The sequence below is a fragment of the Podarcis filfolensis genome (assembly GCF_964270895.1).
Source record: "Podarcis filfolensis genome assembly, chromosome: 6".
Lineage (NCBI taxonomy): Eukaryota > Metazoa > Chordata > Lepidosauria > Squamata > Lacertidae > Podarcis > Podarcis filfolensis.
Window position 1 is genome coordinate 91,693,655 of NC_139609.1, and position 20,849 is coordinate 91,714,503.

Below are 20,849 nucleotides of genomic sequence, written 5' to 3' on the forward strand. Positions count from 1 at the left end.
AACAACTTGGAACTCAAACACTGCAAGCCCAGAAGTAAGTGTTCCAGTTTGCAAACTTTTTTTGGAAGCTGAACGTGCTCCGTTTTGAGTGTTACACTTCCATTTTGAGTGCCACACTTCCATTTTGAGTGTTATGCTGAGGTCTGTCTGTTTTTGCTCTTTACTTTGTGTTTTCGTTTTTTGCGGCTCTTTTTGTTTTGTTTTTTGTTACTGTGTGTGGAACCCAGTTCAGCTACTGATGGATTGATTGTGTGACTGCAGTACATTGTTTATTGCTTTCATTTTATGGATCAGTGGTCTCATTAGATAGTAAAATTCATGTTAAATTGCTGCTTTAGGGGTTGTTTTTGAAAGTCTGGAACGGATTAATCCATTTTGCATTACTTTCTATGGGAAAGCGTGCCTTGGTTTTGGACTGCTTTGGTTTTGGAACCAAGGTACCACTGTACTGAGCCAGATGGACCAATTGTCTGGCTCCGTATAAGGCAGGCTCCTACCTTTCTGTCCAGGTCCCCACCTCCTGTATTCGTTTAAGTACACATTCAAAACAAAGAAATAACATTTCCTGTTATTTCCCTCTGGCAGGATAGCTGCATAAGGTGCTAAGCTAGTATACTGTGCTTTTATTTTCACCCCAATAAATTTGTCTTGATTGGTATTGGAATAGTGTGATCTTTATCCTGTATCCAAATGGTCCATTAACTCCCTATAAAGAGGCAGATTAATTCTTTACTCTTGGCATTTCGCTCGTCTCCTGACAATGCTCTCCTCCCCATTTCCTTCCATTTGTTTTAAGTGGGGAAGATACTTTGGGAGGGGGCCAGATCAGCTATACAAAATCAGGATGATTTGGTTTTAAAAAAAAAAAAAAAAAAAAATCAGCCAGGAAGGGATGGTTGCAGGTATGATTAGGAGATGAGGTTTGGGTGGAGGCAGACCAAAGTTATTCATCTGATGATTTTAAAAAGGGATTTGGAGGACAAAAATTGGCAGCTCCTTTTTTTGTTTGTTTGTTTGTTTAAATAGAGTCTCTCAAAGTATTGGAAGGGGTAGGTGTAAAGAGTGTAAAGTATAAAGCTAAAGGTAAAGGGACCCCTGACCATTAGGTCCAGTCGTGACCAACTCTGGGGTTGCGGCGCTCATCTCGCTTTATTGGCCAAGGGAGCCGGCGTACAGCTTCCAGGTCATGTGGCCAGCATGACTAAGCCGCTTCTGGTGAACCAGAGCAGCTCACGGAAACGCCGTTTACCTTCCCGCCGGAGTGCTACCTATTTATCTACTTGCACTTTGACGTGCTTTCGAACTGCTAGGTTGGCAGGAGCAGGGACCGCGCAACGGGAGCTCACCCCGTTGTGGGGATTCGAACTGCTGACCTTCTGAGCGGCAAGTCCTAGGCTCTGTGGTTTAATCCACAGCGCCACCCGCATCGCAGTGTAAAGTATAGAGTCAAATAAACCAAAGGATATGCACATATTAAAATGTTTAGATAAAGCAGAGCATGGAGATATATGGATCTGTCAAAAATACATGTTCTCTCAGTTTCTCATTTTTCCAGTTTTCAGTTTCATTTGCTGCATTTCCTCAGCAGTTTGATTTTTTAAACAAACAAACAAAAAGACCTCATGAAAATTCAGCGGCATTTCTTCTAGTAGGTATTTTTGCAAGCAATTTCCACTGACTGCTGGGGGGGGGAGGTTGGGGGGGAGGGAGGAGCAGGGAACTAGATCTGAAATAAATATTCACAAATGTTTAAAATGCAATGTTTCTTTTTCCTGATGCCATTCTGCATTATCCATTTTAAAAGCAAAACCGAAATTTGCATCTGGATGTGAAAAACGTAACTCAGCATTTGAAATAATAATAATAATAATAATAATAATTTTTATTTATACTCCGCCCTCCTCAGCCAAGGCTGGGCTCAGAGCGGCTTACAAGCAATAATAAAAACAAGTTGAATGATTACAACTTAAAAACAAAATTAAAATACAACATTAAAATATTGAAACATTAAAATATTAAAATGTAGCCTCATCGCAGGAGGAGAAGGAAAGGAAAAAAGAAAGAGAGGGAGGGAATCAAATTGGCTCCAAGCCAAAGGCCAGGCGGAACAACTCTGTCTTACAGGCCCTGCGGAAAGAAATCAGATCCTGCAGGGCCCTGGTCTCATGAGGCAGAGCGTTCCACCAAGCCGGAGCCAGAGTTGAAAAGGCCCTGGCTCTGGTTGAAGCCAATCTAACTTCCTTAGGGCACGGGACCACTAGGGTGTTGCTATTTATGGACCTTGAGGCTCTCCGTGGGGCATACCGGGAGAGGCGGTCCCATAGGTACGAGGGTCCTAGGCCGTGAAGGGCTTTAAAGGTCAAAAGCAGCACCTTAAATCTGACCCTGTACTCCACCGAGAGCCAGTGCAGCTTGAAAAGCACTGGGTGACTATGCTCCCATGGCAGAGACCCCGTGAGGAGCCTCGCTGCAGCATTCTCCACCCGCTGGAGTTTCTGGGACAGCTTCAAGGGCAGCCCCGCATAGAGCGAATTACAGTAGTCAAGCCTGGAGATGACCGTCGCATGGATCACTGTGGCCAGGTCAGGGCGGGAAAGGTAAGGGACCAACTGCTTGATGCGGCGAAGGTGGAAAAATGTTCCAAAAAATGTGAAATCCGTGTACATTAGATGAGTTAGCACCTCTTGATTTTGTTTGATGTTGGCAGGCTTTAGATACAGAATTACATAGGGCGCCAAATACTAATTGTAAATAAACAAAACAGAAAGTTTGAAAATCACCATAATCTATCACTCCATATTTTTTAAATATTTTATTTTCAAATTTTATAATCACAATATTTTAAAATTGAATACTTTCCCAAAAATACAATATAGGTTTCCCCCCACCCCTGGATTCCAATTTTCTCTCCCCTGATATCTTGTATCTTATTTCATTTCTCCAAACCCCTTGTTTTCCCTCTCAGCTATCCTAATTTCCAATTATATACTTTCATAAATGTTATATCAAACCTGTTAACATTTTAATATATTTACAGTGGTCTAATCTATCACTCCATATTGCCATCCACTAACTATGGCTTGGCAACCATCAGATCCTGCAATGTATCAGATTAATAATTAAATTGCATTAGGGGGGGTCCAATATAGATGTCCAAACTTTGGAGAATATTTGACCATTGAAAGAACAACTTGAGAACGTTCCACACCCAAAGGTTTGCAGAGGAGATGTCGGCAGTGAGTTCATTTCAACTCCAGTTCAAACTGTGGGCTAAGCACCATGTCCAATGTATATCTGATGATGCCCCTTGAGGTACAACTCTGTTGGTGAGCACGCAATTATCTCTCTAACCTTGTCTAGAATTAATAAGAGAGAAAATTGGGCTGACAGGTCCAAGGAAACCAGTCCCAAGGGTCAGCAGTTAGTACTCAGGCTATATTATGTGGCTCCTGAATGCAAGTTTTTACGGGACAATCATAAATTTAGATGCAAGGCGCTGGAGGGGACTCTCAAATAGGGGACTATGACAGCTGGACTCTGGTGATTACCGTATTTTTCGCTCTATAAGACGCGCTTTTCCCCTCCTAAAAAGTAAGGGGAAATGTGTGTGCGTCTTATGGAGCGAGTGCAGGCGGGAGGCTCTGCTCAGTGCTCTCTCGGGGAAAAGTCCCCAAGAGCCGCACACACGCTCCGTGCGCTCTTTAAAGGGAGTGTGGCTCTTGGGGGAGCCTTCCTCCCGCTGCCCGGAAGAGGCTTCGCACGGCTATCCCAGAAGCCAGAACAGCAAGAGGCTATCCCAATGGGATAGTTTAATGGGAGTTTAAATCTCCAGGATCCACTGAGGCTTTTTAGGCTGAACCACTTGCTTCCATTGTAACAAACGACACATACCCTTTAACATGCCATAGAGTTTTTGTGGCTTGGGCTGGTTCACGGTCCCGCAGACTCTGCAGGGGGCCAGAGTGTGTGCACGCACACACGCATGTGCAAATGCTAATTCTGGTGCTCCTTCCGGCGCGGAGGAGGTGTGCGCAGCTTCCCATTGGCTGCAGGAGCTTCCTGCAGCCAATGGGAAGCCGGCCAGCATCGCAGAAGGAGCTCCCCACTCTGCTCCGCACCAGTTTAGCGCGACGCATAGGAGCCGACTGAGCGGGTGGCAAGGTTCCCTGAGTGGGTGGCTGGGGTCCATGGGCCTTAGGTTGCTGACCCCTGCCATAGAGGAAAATAGGGGCATACTATTTTAACATCAAGGCTGAGGTTATAAGCCCAGACAAACAACGTGCTATTGTTGAAGTTTCCACTACACCTGTAATACCCTCCAACATTTCTCCGACAAAAACAGGGGTATCCTATTCAATAATGATAATGACAACGATAATATTTTATTTATACCCCACCCATCTGACTGGGCTGCCCCAACATAATTCCATGCCATCCAACATTTTTACAATGAAAATAGGGACATTCTACCACACACCCCAGGACACGGGTGGCGCTGTGGGTTAAACCACAGAGCCTAGGGCTTGCCGATCAGAAGGTCAAATCCCAGCAATGGGGTGAGCTCCCATTGTTCGGTCCCTGCTCCTGCCAACCTAGCAGTTGAAAGCACCTCAAAGTGCAAGTAGATAAATAGGCATTTCCGTGCGCTGCTCTGGTTCACCAGAAGTGGTTAGTCATGCTGGCCACATGACCCGGAAGCTGTACGCTGGCTCCCTCGGCCAATAAAGCGAGACGAGACCCAGAGTTGTCTGCGACTGGACCTAATGGTCAGGGGTCCCTTTACCTTACCACACACCCCAAACATTTCTCCGGAGAAAGAGGGACATCCTAAGGAAAAGCGGGACATTCTGGGATCAAATCAGAAACCGGGACAGCTTTTGTAAACCCAGGACTGTCCCTGGAAAATAGGGACACTTGGAGGGTCTGCCTGTATTCATTCACCCTGCCTTCCACTATTTATTTATTTTTTTAATCTTGACAGATTTATACTATGAAAACATTTTAGTCCCACAATGCGATGATATCAACAATTCAAAATATGCCCCGGCAGCTGAGATCTATGAACTGGCAAGTTGTGAGCTCCAGACTGCACCTTGGCTGTCCCTTAACCTGACATCTCCAGCCATGCTTTTGCAGAGGGCATCTAACATCACCCTTACTGCCATGCAGTACAGTGGTACCTCGGGTTACAGACGCTTCAGGTTACAGATGCTTCAGGTTACAGACTCAGCTAACCCAGAAATAGTACCTCGGGTTAAGAACTTTGCTTCAGGATGAGAACAGAAATTGCGCGGCAGCAGCGGGAGGCCCTATTAGCTAAAGTGGTACCTCAGGTTAAGAACAGATTCAGGTTAAGAACGGACCTCTGGAACGAATTAAATTCTTAACCTGAGGTACCACTATAGTTCACACATGAAGAAGAAGAAGAAGAAGAGTTTGGATTTGATATCCCGCTTTATCACTACCCGAAGGAGTCTCAAAGCGGCTAACACTGACTCTCACCACACATGCACAGAACTGCTTCCTTGCTTGACACGGGATGACTGACGGGTGCACCCACTGCTCTGAAAAGCAATACCTTTTCTGAGGGTGTGAGAAAGCCCCCTCAGTGTGGTTATACTCATGACAACCCATTCGCTGAATGCACAAATGTCTGTGAAGCAGCCCCACAACCAAGAATAGTGACGTCGTCTCCCCCTTTCATCTTCAGTTGCACGTTCTAAATCAATTCTCTTTCTGTACCCTTTTCCTTCTGACCAGGGCCAGTCTGCCCATGAGGCGGAGTGAAGCAGCTCAACTCGGCCGGCAGAATCCTGCTGGACGGTACCTCTGAGGTACCACCACTGCCAGGGTTGTGTAGCAGCTGCAGCTGTGGTGGTGGCTTCTGGTGAGATGTCTCTGGAACTGATGGACTATGCAGAATTAGATAAACTAACGGGGAAGATCAGATATCTACGTGACCAAAAGTTCATCGAAGATTGGGGAAAATTTTCAGATTATTTGAAATGTATATGTGATGAGCAAACAACGCAAGTGGGATTTCAAGAAGCTCTGTGAATGTTTGAGGAATATTGTGTTGAAGAAAAATAAGAGGATGAAGGTATATAAAATGCAATATAAAAATTAGGAAATGTGTAATTAAAAAATTGAATAATGGATGATTGTTAGAGAGGCTGAAGGAAGTCCAAAAGAGAAAATATGTGATAAATTTAGATTGGATATTATAAATGTATGTTGGAAAATTAATAAAAATTATTTATATATAAAAAAAGAGATGTCTCTGGAAGCCGTCACAGCTGCATGACCCTGATAAGTGAGGCTTTGTGGGGCTGGCACCTTCCCATTTTGCCTCAGGCGGCAAAAGGTGACATGCCACTCCTGCTTCTAACACTTGCTTCTTAGACCCTGTGTGCTTAATGGCAGCTTTTCTCTGTAGCTTTCCCCGTTCTTCTCTCCCCGAGTCAAAACTTCCCTGAAATGAGGGTCATCTCCTGAGGTCACTGATTCTTCTTCTTTAAGACTCAGATACCACGGCATCCTTCTTAATAAAACCTATACAGATGGTCAACTCTTGTCCATTTCAGTTTCTGCTTTTCCCATCTGAGGTTCAGTTCTTAAATCATTTCCACATCAGTGTGTGATTTTAAATAAATAAATAAATAAATGTTCGACGTGAAAATTCACCTGCATTTCAGTGCAAAATTCTCCTGATGTGCACAGGTTTACGTTCAGTTTTGCCCAAGGCACACATTTTTTTTTTTGCAAAGCAATTTCCCCTACTATAATGCATTTGTCATGGGTGCTTTAGTTTAGACTCTACAATTCTATGATTCTATTATTTTGGTCTGTCATTTTCACTATTACTGTGCACACTTTGCCTCAGTATATGTCTATTTGTACCCATTACTTCACTGGAGAACTACACTGCAGAAGTCAGGGAATTTCCATTTTTCAAAGGACAGCTGTGTTTCACTTCTCGTATTGTTTCAGAAACTGCAAATTAGGTAGGTTTGCCTTTGAACGTGAACTAAATCAGATTTCTCTCCCATCTCTACATGGCTGCGAGCCTTTATTATATGCCTGCTGGACGCAAGTGTATTTCTGCAGCCAGACCAAAGCCAGGATCATAAACCAGCAGTCCACAGACAAACATAATGTCTGCTGCTTATTTGTTTAGCCAGAATCACACTTCCCTCCCAGAGGAAACCTATGGTGTGAAATGGTTCTAAGTAGTAATATTTTCACTTCCAGACTCTCAGACAAATCTTGGATAAAAGCATGTGCTGAACACTTGGGGAGAAACCATTATCACCCCTACCTTCTTTTTTTAAAAAATGCTTGCTTCTCATCACAGACACTGAAGGGCAAGGGGGTACACACACAGTCTCCATATTTTCCTTTCGTTCTCTCTCTCTCTCTCTGTTCTCCAGTCACTTCAGAATGAGACTGCTACGTTCATCCCATACCCTCCAACATTGCTCCGATGAAAATTGGGATGTATTATTCAATAATAATAATAATAATAATAATAATTTTATTATTTATACCCTGTCCATCTGACTGGGTTGCCCCAGCCACTCTGGGTGGCTTTCAACATATATAGAAACATAATAAAACAATAAACATTTTAAAAATAACTTCCCTATATAGGGCTGCCTTCAGATGGCTCAGAAGTCAGATAACTCCATACCCTCCAACAATTCTCCAATGAAAATAGGAACATCCTAAGGAAAACCACAGAGCCTAGGGCTTGCCGATCAGAAGGTTGGCTGTTCGAATCCCTGCGACGGGGTGAGATCCCGTTGCTCGGTCCCTGCTCCTGCCAACCTAGCAGTTCAAAAGTACGTCAAGTGCAAGTAAATAAATAGGTACCACTCTGGCAGGAAGGTAAACGGCGTTTCTGTGTGCTGCTCTGGTTCACCAGAAGCGGCTTAGTTATGCTGGCCACATGACCTGGAAGCTGTATGCCAGCTCCCTCGGCCAATAAAGTGAGATGAGCGCTGCAACCCCAGAGTCGTCCGTGATTGGACCTAATGGTCAGGGGTCCCTTTACCTTTTAAGGAAAAGGACAACATTTCTGGCTCAAATCAGAAACAGGGGTGGCTTCTGTAAATCTGGGACTGTCCCTGAAAAATAAGGACACTTGGGGGGTCTGTCATCCGCCTCTTTCAAGGTGCCCCATGATATTCTTGTAAAGAAGCTGGTAAAATGCGGTCTTGACTATGCTACCACTCAGTGGATTTGTAACTGGCTGACTGACCGAACCCAAAGGGTGCTCATCAATGGTTCCCCCTCATCCTGGAGAAGAGTGACTAGTGGGGTGCCACAGGGTTCTGTCTTGGGCCCGGTTTTATTCAACATCTTTATCAACGACTTGGATGATGGACTCAAGGGCATCTTGATCAAATTTGCAGATGACACCAAACTGGGAGGGGTGGCTAACACCCCAGAGGACAGGATCACACTTCAAAATGACCTTGACAGATTAGAGAACTGGGCCAAAACAAACAAGATGAATTTTAACAGGGAGAAATGTAAAGTATTGCACTTGGGCAAAAAAAATGAGAGCACAAATACAAGATGGGTGACACCTGGCTTGAGAGCACTACATGTGAAAAGGATCTAGGAGTCTTGGTTGACCACAAACTTGACATGAGCCAACAGTGTGACGCGGCAGCTAAAAAAGCCAATGCAATTCTGGGCTGCATCAATAGGAGTATAGCATCTAGATCAAGGGAAGTAATAGTGCCACTGTATTCTGCTCTGGTCAGACCTCACCTGGAGTACTGTGTCCAGTTCTGGGCACCACAGTTCAAGAAGGACACTGACAAACTGGAACGTGTCCAGAGGAGGGCAACCAAAATGGTCAAAGGCCTGGAAACGATGCCTTATGAGGAACGGCTAAGGGAGCTGGGCATGTTTAGCCTGGAGAAGAGGAGGTTAAGGGGTGATATGATAGCCATGTTCAAATATATAAAAGGATGTCCCATAGAGGAGGGAGAAAGGTTGTTTTCTGCTGCTCCAGAGAAGCGGACACGGAGCAATGGATCCAAACTACAAGAAAGAAGATTCCACCTAAACATTAGGAAGAACTTCCTGACAGTAAGAGCTGTTCGACAGTGGAATTTGCTGCCAAGGAGTGTGGTGGAGTCTCCTTCTTTGGAGGTCTTTAAGCAGAGGCTTGACAACCATATGCCAGGAGTACTCTGATGGTGTTTCCTGCTTGGCAGGGGGTTGGACTCGATGGCCCTTGTGGTCTCTTCCAACTCTATGATTCTATGATTCTATGATTCTTTCAATCTCTCTTCCTTCCCTTTGTTTCTGATTTCCACCACTTGCCAGACAGGTGCTTAAACCGCCCACTGGGAAAGTGTAATTCAAAGGCGGGGGAAAGTGATTGCCCAGGAGAAACGGGCAAGGTTGGAAATGATTCTCTCTTTTTTATGGCTCACATTTTCTCCAAGCTGGAGAAGCATATGGGGCTTGCAGTATTTGCCTCGTAGGGGGTGGGGAAACCTGTCAATTTCAGCTTCTTGTACTTTCTCATTCTCCCACTCTTGAATTCACGTCTTCATATTTCCACATCAGCTTCCAGATTGTTCAAAACCAAGCAAGTGCTCATGAGAATTTAGCAGCCTTTTTAGTGCAAATTTCTCGTAATAGACACATTCTTGTATGCAGTTTTTCTTATCGTAATGCATTTTTGTATATTATTTTCATTTGCATAAGCATTCTTACACACACAATTGCTTGTCTTGACAATTCTGAGAAATGCGAATTTTGAAACTTCGCAGTGTTTCAGTTTGAACACTGTTTCAGAAAGTGCAAATTATACAGATATGCCTTTAACTGAGAGTGGACTTAATTTATTCCCCTCTCCCAGTGTTGATGTGGGGAGTGTGAGCCCCCAGTGCCCTTTTGATCCCAGGGGAAAAAGCTGCACAGCAAATCTACCTTGGGGTAATTTCACTTTAAAGGCCTGCATGAGCAACGAATATTTTATATTTTCTCTCCTCTTTTTCCAGCCAACCTGCAAAGGAGGTCATGTACAAACAACTCGTTCAAAACTAGGCTGCTCCCCCATTAACTTGAGAACCGAATTAATTCAGACTGCTAAAGGCTGGCACTTTCTCAGCTAAGGGCACCCCTCTGTCCTTTGCTGGCTACCGCTGTGTCAAACAACCACTGCTGTGATCCCTAACATCCAAACACAGCCAGAAGTGTTCTAATATGCTTGGATCAAACAAGGATTTAGAATGAGGGCTAATCCCAGCACTATTTCAAACAGCCCAAAATGCCTCTAAGCCAGAGCCGAACGATGGGTTGCAAAAGAGATCTGTGAACAGAGTGATGAAGGTCTTTGACTAGTATGGCTCCAAGTTGTTGTTGTTGTCCGACTCTTCGTGACCCCCTGGACCAGAGCACGCCAGGCACTCCTGTCTTCCACTGCCTCCCACAGTTTGGTCAAACTCATGCTGGTAGCTTCGAGAACACTGTCCAACCATCTCGTCCTCTGTCGTCCCCTTCTCCTTGTGCCCTCCATCTTTCCCAACATCAGGGTCTTTTCCAGGGAGTCTTCTCTTCTCATGAGGTGGCCTAACTAATGCAGATAAGGCCTAACTTGCTTTCTAAGGGGTGTAGTCGTGCTGAACTTTAGCTGAATCAGGGCCATTATCTCTGATCACAGACATTGCCACTTCTGCAGTTTATTGATTCGTTATTATTTTTTTCAAGCCCAGCATTTGCTGTATGTCCAAGGCAATTTACTAAAACAATTAAATTAGTTCATCCAGAGTGATTTCTTATTGTGAGCCGGAGTGCTCTTTGGAATGTCAATGGCTCACAAATTACATTTCTACATGGTTAGCATGTGAAACACATAGCAAGACAGGGTGGGGATGGGGGGGAGATGAGAGAAAAGAACAACCTTTCTAGCTAGAACTTGGTGGTAGTGGAGGACTGAAACATGATGCATTCAATTTCCTGTGAAATTCAGCACAGTGTTAAGAGTTGCTGTAGAACAGTGGCTTGCAATATAATCCTCCATACCTCCACCCACTCAGTTCAATGGGACCTGCAGCCAAGTAGGTGTGTAGATATGTGTGGTGAATCATTGGCTCCCAGTACGTTTCCGAGCACAATTCAAAGTGTTGGTGCTGACCTTTAAAGCCCTAAATGGCCTTGGTCCAGTATACCTGAAAGAGCGTCTCCACACCCATCATCCAGCCCGGACACTGAGGTCCAGCGCTGAGGGCCTTCGGGCGGTTCCCTCACTGCCAGAAGTGAGGCTACAGGGAACCAGGCATAGGGCCTTCTTGGTAGTGGCGCCCGCCCTGTGGAACGCCATCCCACCAGATGTCAAGGCAATAAACAACTATTTTACTTTTCAAAGACAACTGAATTTAGGGGAGTTTTTAATGTCTGACGCTGTATTGTTTTTAATATTCAGTTGGAAGCCGCCCAGAGTGGCTGGGGAAACCCAGCCAGATGGGCGGGGTATAAATAATAAATCATTATTATTATATATAGAATCATAGAATTGTAGAGTTGGAAGGGACCACAAGTCTCATCTAGTCCAACCTTCTGCAAACCAGGAATGTTTCACCCGATGTGGGGCCCAAGCCCACGACCCTGAGATTAATAGTCTCCTGCTCTACCCACTAAGCTATCCCAGGAGAGCAATAGGAGCCTTAGAGACTGCTGGAAGACCCTGGTTCAAATCCTGCCTCTGCCTTATGCAAGTTACCAGCCCTCTGCTGGCAGCTGATTTGAAATCTAGATCTTGCTGGTTTACCCCATTCCCCTCATGCAGGCTCTGTCATGTAGGGGTCTTTGTGTAGGGGTCTGAACTTACGTAGGCTGAACCTTGTGAACGGGGCTTATAAGTGGGCTTAGCTTGGAGGATCCTGATCTGCCAAGCATTGAAATTTGATCGACCATCTGCACAGGATTCTTGTCTGTCAGCCTCAGTCCCCCAACCCAGCTGCAATGAGGATTATGCAAAAAAACCCCAAAAATTAAGGCCACGTTCCACTATAATATTTAAGCAGTCATGGCTTCCTCCAATGAACTTTGACAAGTATAGTTTGTTAAGGGGGTTGAGAGTTGCTAGGAGACCCCTGTTCCACCCACAGAGCTACAATTTCCAGAGTGGTTTAACAGTTAAATCAGCTTTCCAGGAAACTCTGGGAATTAGCTCTGTGAGGCAAATAGAGGTCTCTTAACAACTTGCAGAATTGAACTGAATTTCTGCCCCATCCCCAGGGAGAGGAGAAGGAGGTGTGATCACTGCCCTCCACAATCTCCACCCAAGATCATTCTTTGGTTCAGCCTGTTTGCAGAACCCTCCAACGTATGCACTCTGCATGTCTAATATATATTTGCATTTCCCCCCCTTCTTGGGAGGTTAAGCTGGGACAGCACTTCAAAGCATATGTATCGATCGAGGCCCTTCTCCATAATTTAGGAAAGTCTATCTTGGTTAATGTACCACCACCATGCAACCCGCTGAATTATTCAGCAGCAGCTTAAACTCTGGAAACCGCAGATGGGTCTGGACTTTCCACTGTGATTTCCCAGACATGAGGAAATGGGAGATGGGCATTTCCCTCAAAATTCAGACTCGGCTGTAAGATGATGACGGTTTATTAAATGTCTTTCCTGCCCTTTCTCACAAAGGAGCACAGGGTGAAAAACAGCAAAGGGATGCAAATTAAAAAAAACCAAAAGCACATTTAAAAGAATATTCTGAAATGGTTGGTACAATTTGCATCAAAAGATGGCACATCTCACCATAGTAGGGAAGACTGTGAGCAGGTGACTAAGGTTGCTGCTCAGTCTACTTTCCAGGTGATAAGTGTTGATGAGCCTCCTGCCCTCCCTCTTTATTTTTATGGACCAAGTTTCCCTTCAAATAGAGAGCCCCTGTGAATTGCACCATTTTCTGTGAAGCAGAACACATGGGTGACTCTAGGATGGCACACCCAGCTTGTAGCAAGAAAGACATAGCTGACAACTTTTCCCTTTTCTTGCAAGGAATCCTATTCGGAATAAGGGTATTTCCCTTTAAAAAAGGGAATGTGATGGCATGGGATTCAGACTCAGAGGCTGAACCTAAGGGATCCCAGCCTGCACAGGATTCCCCGCCTCCAGAACCAGCTGAGCCGGGGCTGGGGCCTGAGTCTGAAGGGTCTTCACCTGTGCTGGATCCTCAGGTGCAAGCATCAGCTGAGTCTGCTCTGGCTCCTGAGGTGATGGAGGACCCATTGCCTGCAGGTGCTCCACTCTCAGCCCCATCAGGGGAAGCTGAGGTTGCCTCTGGGTCCGGTAACCCTCCAGCCTCTCCTGAGCTGCAGAGGCTCAGGGCAGAGAGGCGGAGGGAACTAAGTTCCCACAGGAGGAGTGCTCACCTCCAGGCCAGGAGAGGCGAGTCACCAGAGGATCGGGGCCGCCCTATGCCTCGGGGCAGATAAAAGCCGGCCAGCCCCAGTCCCAAGTTGCGGGAGCAATATTGTTGGTTTCCAGTTCCTGCCTGAACCCTGTCCTGCTTTCCTGCCTGAGCTCCTGACCTGCCCTGGCTCCCTGCTTGCAAGCCTGTTCCTGACTTCACCCGACTCCCTGCCCTGCACCCAGCTTCAGCTACTACGGACTGCCTCCACATTGCATCTTTGACCATGGACCGGACTTGGACCTCGCCTCTCGGGTAACCCACGGGACCAGCACAGGGAAAAGTTGACAGCTATGGAAAGAGCAGATCTCCAAGGCTGTGTGATGAGTACCCAGAGGAGGTGCATCAATGAAATTCCTTGCCAGTGTCTTGTTTTAGCTCTAAAATCCATACCCCACTTTCCAGCCAAGGAACAGAGGTTCTGACAGAAATGTCTTGTAGAGGCTGGTCAGACCAGGGTGAAGGGTGGGAGGAGGTCAAGGAGTTAGAGGTTGTTGACCCCAGGGAGGGACCCAGCAGGCTGGGATGGACCACATTTGGGCCCCATGGGGTACCAGACTTGTCTGGGAAGGACATGGCAGGCGGAGATTCTGATCCTGGGAAGATTGACCCATGACAGCCCCATCCGAAACCCCTGCTGTGCTCCCACTTGGTTGAGCCCTCCTTGTTCACCTGCTTCTACTGGCAAAACTCCACCTTCTGCTGGTGAGCCACCACATACAGAAGAGATGCTTGGTGACAAGACTAGAGCCAAGTTGGCACTGCCTCTGTAGAGACATCAGCGCTGGTGTGAGCAGAAGGCGTTCCCATCGGCGTACCCAGTCCAAAGATGCAACCCACTTGTCATACTACTTTATTTGTTTGTTAGCTTGCATCATTTATGTCCTACCTTTCCCCCCTCCAATGATCTCAAGGTGATTGACCCTTTCCTCAGTTAATCCCCACAAGAACCCTGTGAAGCTGAGAGTCCATGACTGGCCAAAGGTCACCCATTGACCCTCATGACCGAGTATTGTTTCAAACCCTGGTCTCCCAAGTCCTATTCCAATACAGTGGTACCTTGGTTCTCAAACGCCTTGGTACTCAAACAACTTGGAACCCAAACACTGCAAACCCGGAAGTAAGTGCTCTGTTTTGCGAACATTTTTGGAAGCCGAACGTGCTCCGTTTTGCGTGTTATGCTTCTGATCTGAGTGTCACACTTCGCTTTTGGGTGTTACACTGAGGTCTGTCTGTTTTTTGCTATTTATTTTACATTTTTGTAGCTCTTTTTTGTTTTTGTGACTGCAGTACATTGATTGATTGTGTGACTGCAGTACATTATTGCTTTCATTTTATGGATCAATGGTCTCGTTGGATAGTAAAATTTATGTTAAATTGCTGTTTTAGGGGTTGTTTTTAAAAGTCTGGAACGGATTAATCCATTTTGCATAACTTTCTATGGGAACGCACGCCTTGGTTTTGGAACGCTTTGGTTTTGGAATGGATTAAGTTTGAGAACCAAGATACCACTGTACTCTAACCACTAGAGAAAGGCACATTTGGCAAATTCTCACCATGATCAACTCCCACACAGAAATCTATGTTACCACTGTGGAAGGATGTGTGGATCCAGAATTGGCCTCCACAGTCATTTACAGACACACCGTCAAGACCACACACATGGAAAACAATCTTACTCGGCTACAAGTGATCACCAAAGAAGAAAGAAGAAGAAGAATTCCAATACTCTAACCATTATATCACACTGGCTCTCAATAAAACCAGTAAGCATGTCAACTGCTTATTTTGATTCAACTTCTTTGTTTGCTTAGCCATGTCTAATGCCTGGTGCACAGCACTGAGTTGAGCTTTTCACATAAAATATCTTCCAATTGGAGTTTTTCACCAGCGGGAACCAGGGCATAAATCTAAACAGAAGATTTATATGAAATTTGTTTTCAGGTAGCCTGCAGTTACCTGCCGCTGTTAGTTTGCTTTGGAAGTGGTTCTTAGTTTGGACAGCATTTCAGTACATTCAGACTCACCATCAGCAGAAACAACTGCCAAGTATGTAAATCCCAACACTCTCACTAGTGACATCGCTGCATCAGGTACTTCCTTATCCCATTCTCAATCACTGCCACCACTAGAGATCCAGGGAAAATATGCGACATGATAGCATTGCATGGCGAGTTCCCGCCTCCCCCCAGTAGAAATTGGCTAAAATTGGCCACAACTTTATTGGTTACAGGTAAGAGGCATTGATCCTATCCGACTATCCGCCTTCAGCCTGTTTGCATGAAGACCGGGAAGGGTTAACACCAGCAGGGGAAGCCCTGCTGATGCACATCAAGTAGGGACTCCCCCGGGGTCACCACTCGTGGGCACGCTTCAGGCCCTGACCTCCATAGGCTTCGAACGAGGCCACGCCCCCCCGAATCCTTTACCAGACTACCCTTCAATATTTGGGGGAGGTGATGGCGCTCCTCCCCCCCCAACGCATCTACATAACAATACCCTTACCAATGCCTAACTGCCAAGACCGAATGAGTTGTGACGATTTGCTACGAGGTAGGCGAAACACCAAATGGCTGGTGCCAATTTGCCAAGTGGAAAAAATTCCTACCAGGCCCCTTAACGGCGACCAGCCGAGGTCCATAGCAAGGTCAAAAGGGGAACCTTAAAGGGCGGGCGGGTGGGAAACTGGAGCAGCTGTGCAGACCAAAGAGGGAGATCCCAGGGCCGTGCTTGCCTTAAATGAGGCAAGCCACACACCCTGAGCCAGCCGATTGGCTGGCTCAGGGGATGACACAGCCCGAGGATTCCCCTGACCGCGCAGGGGCTGGAAGCCAGTGTCCGCACGCGTGTTGGGGGCGTGAAGCCCGCAATACCACCTCCTCCTGATGTCGGAAGTGGCTTTGTGGCAGATCACAGTGGTGTTCACATGTTTCATTCAACGAAGGTACAATTTGTATACTTAAGTAGTTGAGCTGCACACTTGTAGCATGTGTGGCAGAGCTGTAAATGTGAAAATGGCCCGGTCACTGCATACACAAATGCTGGGCTAGTGTGCCTTATGTGTTGGATTGCTCCCCAAGTCTGATGAGGATATATTTAGGAGGACTATCTAATCCACTCTTCAGCATAGAGGTGAAACGCCCATCTCTCCTCCTTCCTGTATAGATCCCAAGGAACGAGCTCATGCAAGAAGACACACCCTACAATTACGCAGCGTGGGGTTGAGCTACTACAGAGCAGCCGTGCTTCAGCTGGGGGAAGGAAAGCTTCTGCATGGCTGCAGTCGTGGCTGTTGGCAAGGTGCACTTCCTTTAAAAAGGTTGTTCTGAAGCTATTATCTGAAAAGTCTGCCCGTCGAGCGATGAATCATCCCTTGCACATATATAAAGGTCATTATAATCATAGGACAAATTGATGCGAAGGTACATAAATTTGCCTTTATCATTCCCGCCTTTGCCTGGGAATATCTGAGTGTAAGGCAACATTACATAAAATGCCAGCCATCCTTCTACAACCATCAGTCACTGAGGTTAAAGCGGGGGGGGGGGGTATTCCAGCTGTGTGGGCTACAGACTAGTCCTCCAATCTCAGCTAGACCACACATTGGAAGTAAAGGCTCTTGTGATGGAATGCACCTATACAGTGGTACCTTGGTTCTCAAGCGTAATCCGTTCCGGAAGTCCGTTCCAAAACCAAAGCATTCCAAAACCAAGATGCACTTTCCCATACAGAGTAATGCAAAACGGATTAATCTGGTCCAGACTTCTAAAAACAACCCCTAAAACAGCAATTTAGCATGAATTTTACTATCTAACGAGGCCATTGATCCATAAAATGAAAGCAATAAACAATGTACAGTGGTACCTCAGGTTACAGACGCTTCAGGTTACAGACTCTGCTAACCCAGAAATAGTACCTCAGATTAAGAACTTTGCTTCAGAATGAGAACAAAAATTGTGCGGCAGCGGCGGGGCGGTAGTGGGAGGCCCCATCAGCTAAAGTGGTGTCTCAGGTTAAGAACAGTTTCGGGTTAAGAAGGGACCTCCGGAACGAATTAAGTTCTTAACCCGAGGTACCACTGTACTGCAGTCACACAATCAATCAGTCAGTAACTGAACTGGGTTCCACACAGTCACAAAAAAGATAGCCGCAACAACAACACAAAATAAATAGCAAAAACAGACAGACCTCAGCACTCAACAACACTCAAAATGGAAGTGTGTAACACTCAGATCGGAAGCATAACACTCAAAATGGAGCACATTCAGCTTCTTAAAAAAGTTCGCAAACCGGAACACTTACTTCCGGGTTTGCAGTGTTTGGGTTCCAAGTTGTTTGAGTACCAAGGCGTTTGAGAACCAAGGTACCACTGTATATTAAAGGTCTTTCCATACAGTAGTATGGATTAAGCCAAACTCTCTCCCTAAGATGGCAAGTTTCTAGGTAGAGGGGTTTGGGGGTTTTTTGTATGGAAGAGCATTCAGCCACATCATGTTCCACCCCATCTCCAGCCCCGAGATATGCAGCTCAAATACAGTTCCCATACCAAACTACTAGAAGTGATATTTGCTGTGCAGCTCTAAAAAGCAGTGTGGGACGTCTCACATACAAGCCCATTTAAACCAGCTTCCTTGAGGGTGTTTAGCTGTGCATTTGCTAATGATCACAGTTTACGGACACTGGTTGCCTCTGGCTTTTAAGAGAACAGCAAGGTCACTCCCCCTCCACCATCCACCCCACCTTTGAGTCCATTTCCAATTAACTCCCAAGTTACTCAACATCCTATACATAATATATGACAGAGCAGTTTGGTGCAAAGAGCAAATGAACAATCCTCTCCGATGAACTCATTAACTGTCTCAAGGCATCTCCCCTTGTGTGCCATCAGAAAGGCAATGTCAATAAAGCTCAGCTCCTGCGACACCAAATCATCTCTGCCATCGCCTTGGCCTGCTTCCCTATACTCAGCAACTCTCATGAGGAAGCCTGCTTTGGTCGGGGTCTATCAGTAAATAGCTCAAATCAAATCCATTATGCAAATCTTATTAAAGCTAAGTTTGCTCAAAGCAATGCATTGGATCATTCATAATTTCAACTGCACTCTTTTTTGGGGGAGAGGAGGAATAGAGCCCAATGTAGTCTTTGCAACCAGTTGACAGCAAGCCTATGATCGTTGTTCATAGGAAGCTACCTTATTGCGGGTCAAACTATTTGTCCTTCTAACCCAGGGGTCAGCAAACTTTTTCAGCAGGGGGCCGGTCCACTGTCTCTCAGACCTTGTGGGGGGCCGGAATATATTTGGGAGGGAAAATGAACAAATTCCAATGCCCCACAAATAACCCAGAGATGCATTTTAAATAAAAGCACACATTCTACTCATGTAAAAACACGCTGATTCCCAGACCATCCACGGGCTGGATTTAGAAGGCGATTGGGCTGGATCCGGCCCCCTGGGCCTTAGTTTGCCTACCCATGGTGGTGGTGCCTATTGAGACTGCTGGGGCAGAAAGCAGGGAGCCCAATGGTAGACAAAGCCAGAGCTGCCGCCACTGTTTCCATCCCATAATTTTTCTACTCTACCAACAGCTCTTTGGGATCCCAGGCAGGGAAAGGTCATTCCCATCCCCTGTCTTGTCCCCTGTTGCCAGATGAAGAACTCGAGTTCGAGTTTCAGTTTTTGCCAGAGTCTTTGATGCATCCATCAGAGCAGCACCTGGGCAAGGCAAGGGCTGAAGGCACTGCAGGTGAATTACGGGGCTAAGTCTGAGCTGAGATCTTGATCCGACGAGTGACACACACCCTATTACTTCCTTCTGAAGAGCAGGGCGGGAACAAGACAAAGCACAGCCAATGACAAGCATCCAAGGACTGGGAAAGCAAGCTAGAACTCCTGCAAGTTTGTTGGGCCTTGTTCACCTCCATGCTGTTGTCTACATGTTTTTGGAGATGGAGATGGAGTCAGCACTGATTCAGAATCTGGCTTACTATCAGCGCCTCCACAGAAGGAGGAGGCACCCTCATAGCAGGAGAAAACATTGGTGGCTCCAATTTAGGAGGTGTCCAATAACACAGAGGCAACCCCTGTCCTCTGTCAACCTACTCGGACCCCCCCCGGGATCCACCTCCTGACTCCCTGAAACACTGGCCCCCTCCTCCAGCTCATACATTTCCTGATTTCACCTCTATCATCCCACTAGGACCTTCTCCCCGATCTCCTCCTACTTCTCCTTGGGATCTGACTGGGCGAAGTTAGAGGGGCAGGGGGCAACTGCTCTGCCTGAATCAAGTAAACAAATTACTCAACTAAAAGTCGAAATAATCTGAATATTTGAAATTGAAATGCTCACTGAGGTCACTTGGATGATGTTGTGTCGCATTCTAGCAGCGCAACTGGCAATCCGGCTGAGCGATAGGCGTGGCTTCCACAAACCGACCAATCGCATTTTAGGTAGCTCAGTCCTGCCCCCCTCCAACATAAATCCCATACCCACCCATGACATCTCCATGGGGCTCATGAGATCACCTGCTAATCGGAGATGACACAGAAAGAACCCAGAATCTTCTGCGTGCAAAACAGATTGGTCGAATTCATGCTGTTCTGTTTTGGTTGCAATGGTTTTACTAGGCTTCCCCCCGCCCCCATAATCACAACTTTCAAACTTGCTTTTAGAACTATTTGATTATAATGTTGTAACCCCAACCCCCAGAATCTTGTGGCGAAAAGTGGGTAAGAAATATTACGGATAAATAGATGTTCTACTACTGAGCTACTGTCCCTGTTGCATAGTGAGATTGGTTGATTGGCACCCAATAAGGCCACGACCGGGGGCGGGATTCAGACTCCGACATCTGTCGTCCACGTTGAATTCAGACACAGACTCTGTCATTTTAGGTCTCGATAATAAATCAAAACTAATTCCTTACATAGAAAATGTGTTAAGGACTAGCAGAGGAGATAATAGCCTGTGTTAAAAGAAGACCAGCTGTGCCTAGTTACATATTCTCCAGGCTACTACAATAGGAAGGGAATTTGTAGGAAACTGCTGTGTTGCAGCTGTTAGGGCTGGAGGTTTTCTCAGTACTTTAAAAAGGACAAAGTATGTCCTGTCCATTTGTTACGGATAACAGGGTCCTCAACATGTCCCCGCACCTACTCAATTTTCTCCTCTCATCAATCATCGGCCACTTACTCAGAGAGTTTAATGGATGAGTAAGGATTTGCATCTGAGTCTCCAGAATCAAACCACTGTACCACACTGATTCACTTTTTAACACTCTCCGTTTGAATGCTCTGGATTTGCAGGGAGCCAATAGCAGTGGCATAGCGTGGGTTTCTGATGCCCGGGGCAAGCAAGTTGCCACAGGAGCACCTCCCACCTGAACCAAGCAGGGCCCTGCTGCA

General features: G+C 46.1%; 1 protein-coding gene across 2 annotated transcripts in view; it reads right to left on the reverse strand.

The window, feature by feature from the left end:
* Positions 1 to 20,849, reverse strand: part of CHRNA4 (cholinergic receptor nicotinic alpha 4 subunit) — an 81,166-nt gene that overhangs the window by 51,671 nt on the left and 8,646 nt on the right. The gene's annotated exons all lie outside the window — the stretch shown is intronic.